Consider the following 4,467-nt stretch of genomic DNA (forward strand, 5'->3'; position numbering starts at 1 on the left):
TGCAAGTTACGGTAATACAACTGCTATCTATAACGAATAAAACATTTAAAAAAAAAAAAATTGTTGAAATAAAAAATAAAATACCTCTGAAATACAAAATAGCAAACATTTAAATAATAATCTTTGATAGTACCTTGGTGGCTGAATCACTTTCTGGAAAAAATTCTGAGTTGTGCTGACTGAAACCACAATCAACCAATACAAAGAAATATATGTTTTTAAAATGCCATTGAGTTAGGAATAATTTATTAACAATATTTATTTCTGAAAATAGCAGGAAAAACACACACCTTTTTTAGTATTACCTTAGCCTGAATTTGGCAGTTCACTGTCTATGCTTGAATTTGGAATACATCTCTATTTTATTCTTTGAAAAAAAAGAAGAATTTCCAAATCTCAGGAAAGAAGTTTTCATTTTAAATATGTTAATTCTCTATTACCGGTAACTTCTTTTTTATATCAAAAAAAAAAAAAAAATAAGTAATATTTTAATCAGTAGTCTAAACCTAAATCCAGATTAGCTGGACCCAATATAGCCAAATTCAAGTGATAATATTGAGAATCGAAAACAATGTTTTGGGTAAATGCTAAATGTTAGAGATTTCTGCAAACTTTAAGCAATTATCTCTTTTGACTGCATGACAAAGTAATAGCAACCAAAACCATACCCAGGGTGTCTCCAAAGCACCAGCAAACTCTAGACTCCGTGATGCTTAAATTAAAAAACGAGATATATGACAAGTTAGTATATGACATAAGGAGGATTTGATTGACGTATCTAATTGTTTTCGGTCACTTCCTGCTAGAGATGACATAATAACTTTAGATCTTTTAAATGACACTCTGGTGTCTCTGTTATCTTATCCTACAGAAATAAACACTGGGTGGGGATTTAAATGACATATATGGTAAACTTTGCCTTTTTAATATTTTTCAAAATGTTCAAGAGTTTCACTTTTAGAGAGGAGGAACAATAATGGTCTGGGGTGGAATAAGCATCGGTGGCAGAACTGATCTCATTTTGTTGGAGAACTTTTTAACGGGTAGCTCATATGTTGATCAGATACTTGGACCTGTTGTCATTCCATATGCGGCAGCTATTGGCTCCAATTTCCTATACATGCCTGACAACGCCAGACCTCACAGTTGTAGCCAGGGATGGAATAGACTCTTTGAAGATGAAGAATATCGAGCCACCAGCTACACCGCAATCCTAGACTTCAAATCCCAATGCTAGTGGGATAAGTGCTGTGAAACGAAGGGTTTTGGTTGTAAGGAATCTAAGGACAACAGAAGACATATTTTCTTAACTCTACAAAATGCCTGGAATGAGATACCGCAGCCTGACATCGATAACTTGATTTTGAGTACGCCCAGGCGACAAAGCCAGGCAGTTGTGAGACAATAGAGGAGAGCAGGTCAGGTACATCTTAATAAATGGGAACATTTCCAGATACAATAAAGAATATGTTTGTTCTTTGAATTAAGCATAAAGCTTTTCAAAAGTGTTAGTCTTTACTAGAAAAAAGCAATATCATTGTATAAAATTATTTTATGCATCCCACAAAACACCAAAATTTTACAGAGAAATCAACAAACAGATATTAGAGGCAGTTTTGAAGTGGATCTGCAGATCTTTATGTTGCATTCTTCGACCACAAACCCGGTCATCTGACCCCTGAGAGCAACCAGAAAGTACAGCGTAAATAGGACTCCTTAAGACTAACCCTGTATAATTTTAGAAGGGTTCCAATTGAAGAAGAGAAATATATAAGTAAAACGCTCTGTATATCGCCTTTTTATGCACAAGAAGTCCCACAACCTAACCTTGATCGTCGTCGATCTCACGTCGCTTTTTCTTGGCCAGCGGCCGCGCCGGTCAACAGTCACATAATTTCACTTATCTCGGCGAACGGTCCCTTGTCTGGCTAATAGCAATGCAATCACTAAATTAAGTAATAGTAGCGGACTGTGATCCAGAGTGGTGAGTTGCTAATTTTACACCCACTGGTGCCAGCGATTCCCCGGCTATTCGAGACCGCCTGAAGACTTTGTGAACAAGCTCTTTGCATTGGTAAGGCCAAAGAGGAATAAGTAAAAATAGGGCCGTCGTAATACGAGGGTTGTCTTTTAAAGTAAATGTACAGGGTGGGTCAAATTGGACGCTTTTAAAGGGAAACACCCTTTTCTATAGGAGATAGACGAAAACTAATATCGGTGTCTGGAGCTCAATTTTTGTCAAAAACATGATGGTGAAAACCGCACATCGATATCTGCTACCGTTAAAAATATGCATTTTTAACAAATTTTGTATTTTTATAAAAACATTTCCAAAGCACCTTTTTAAGTAGAATTGAATGATTTAAGTATAATTTTTTTAAGAATTATCAACCGAAAATTTGATTTTTTATATACGACACCCTGTATATTTTTAATTCATTGAAAAGAATTTAAAATTACCTTTCCAAAAATATAGCATACTTAATATTTTGCCCGATTCCTCTTCGAGATATAGGGTTTATAAAAATTCGTCCACTTTAAATAAGTAGGCTTTGAACGGCGCCGTCTGTAATGCCAAAAAAAAATTGTAGCTGTGAGCATCAATTAAAACAAAAATAATATTTGCTATGAGAGATGCAGAATTTTATAACGATTAAAACTATATTTAACCAACATAAACACATTTAAACCATATCTAATAACAATAAAAATAAATAGCAAACCAAGACATGAGATTTTGCTACAGGTGTTCGACAGATCGACCGTCATCTGTTATGGACAGACTGGGCCGTTTTTGAAAATTTCTCGCGGAATTCATTAACTCAGTGGGGGTGAAAGGTACCCTCTCATAACTGCATAACATAAAGTATTTCTAATTCTTGTCTAGATTATCCGGACAATTTAAAAATAGGAACCTTTATTATTCCGCAAATATATCCATGGGATAGATCCATAGGCAATAAGTCCGGCGGCCTCGACGGCCAACGGCTGGGATCTTGGTTAGCTATTCAATTATTCTTGAAATTGGCTGCAAGAATTTGCTGATAACTTCAGCGTTCTGAGGCAGTGCCTCGTCTTGCCGGAATATGTTTTTGAGTTCCATTAGGTTAGAAACGTATTTTTTCTTCACCGTTTTTCAAATAAATCCAAAATAACTGAGTTATTTTACTTTGAAAATTTCTAATAAAATTGATTTTTTGCTAAAATTTTGAGAACTACTGGATCTCTTCCGGATTTCTTTCTTGTAAATTTAATCGTTGCCATGACATTAACAAGTTATGTTTTTAACTAAAAACTAAAAAAAAAATCCAATTTTTTTATTTTTTTTTTCTCAAAAAAACTCATATTCCTATTCTTTTCGGATCGTATCCTTATTTAAGACTCACCCTGTATAGTATTTCATTTAAAAAACTGTTACTTTAGTGTAAAGTATATTTGAATCACCAAGGTATCTATGAAAATATAATTTTTGTGCACTACCAATACCCTTATATTTTCCGAAAAAAAAAATGCAGTAAAAATCTGAAATAAACAAAATAGAAATAATTTATTTCGGAACACTGATGGGTCGATTAGTAATTAATTTTTAGAGGTACTTATTTTATAAAATTTGATTAATCTTATGCTCCTATGTTATTTCATAGTAGTACTACAAGCGTTATATTACATTCCATAAAACACATCGTATAAAACATTACATGGTAGTAAAAGTAATAAAACAATATATTTTTATGGGTACTGCCATACAAGGCCATCACTTTCTTTGCCCATTTCGAAAATAAATAGGCTGAATTACACAGAAGGTTTTGCAAACATCATCCAAGATCACTGAACTTTTTGTTTTGGTTTAATAACGGATATACGCCCATATTGCCGAACAATGCCAGAAAAACATTTTTGATAATGGATAGCCGTTATATACGAATAAAATAACCCGTTTGAAGGAAAGTGACTAATATCTAAATATAGAACCGTTACGGTATAAGGCACAGTAAATGTAAATGTAACCTGATGTGTCCGATTATATTGCACTTTATTTCTTTAATTAGATCACATAAAAATATTTTACGCGAAAACGGTTTTATTTTCTATTATACGTGTAATAAAAATAAATGTGTTTTGAGGTTAAATGGGCAGTTGGTGCATTTGGATGAGATACAACAGCAATAAAACAAAGTTTTGTACATAATTTTAAGAGACATCAACAGGACATGAGAACAGAAACCCTCGATATTTTAAAATATCTGAATTTTTTACCTTACAAAATACATACTTTTTTATGTATTTAAAAATCTTATACCGGGTGTTTCTCAGAAGTGGCTCACCACTATAGCTTCTTATAAAAAAAAAGAGATTTGGTTAGGTTAGGTAGTGTGTGAACCAAACCAAGCTAGCCAAACCAAACTTCCTATTTCACCTGGAATGACTACAACTTTTGATTTTTAAATGACACCCTCTGTATTTTTT

The sequence above is a fragment of the Sitophilus oryzae genome, unplaced genomic scaffold (genome assembly GCF_002938485.1).
Source record: "Sitophilus oryzae breed Bouriz unplaced genomic scaffold, Soryzae_2.0 scaffold_918_pilon_pilon, whole genome shotgun sequence".
NCBI classification, from domain to species: Eukaryota; Metazoa; Arthropoda; class Insecta; order Coleoptera; family Curculionidae; genus Sitophilus; species Sitophilus oryzae.